The following is a 571-nucleotide window of genomic DNA, read 5'->3' as shown; positions in this document are numbered from 1 at the left end:
TGTGTCTTGTTTGATCCTTCTCTTTCGTTTTTCTATCTTTTGTTTTTATTTGGTTGTATTCCATACATCTTTCCTCTGTTGCTATCTTTTTTTATCTCATGTGCTTCTGTGGTGGTTTTTTCAATGGTGGTTACCTTTAAGTAATGAAAAGGGTTTCTACCCTGTTCATTGTAGCGCACTAATTTGTGAGTACTTTTGCACTCCATCGTCCTTTGCTTCTGTTAATCTCCATCCTCTCCCCGCCATTCTTTTTGTTGTTGTCACAGTTTAAATTTGGTTTTATTGTTTTCTTCTCGGAGCTTTTACTTGTGGCTTTGTTTTTTTGTTTGTTTGTTTTTTGTTCTTTGTATCTGATTGGAGAGCCCCCTTTAGTAATTCCTGTAGTGGGGGTTTTTTGATGATAAATTCCCTCATCTTTTCTGTATCTGTGAATGTTTTTATTTCTCCTTCATATTTGAAGGATAGCTTTGATGGGTATAGTATTCGTGGCTGAAAGTTCCTCTCTTTCAGGACTTTAAATATTGGGGTCCACTCTCTTCTAGCTTGTAGAGTTTCTGCTGAGAAATCTAAT

This window comes from Saccopteryx leptura, chromosome 5 (assembly GCF_036850995.1).
Source record: "Saccopteryx leptura isolate mSacLep1 chromosome 5, mSacLep1_pri_phased_curated, whole genome shotgun sequence".
Classification (NCBI taxonomy): Eukaryota; Metazoa; Chordata; class Mammalia; order Chiroptera; family Emballonuridae; genus Saccopteryx; species Saccopteryx leptura.
This window is presented reverse-complemented; position numbering follows the sequence as displayed.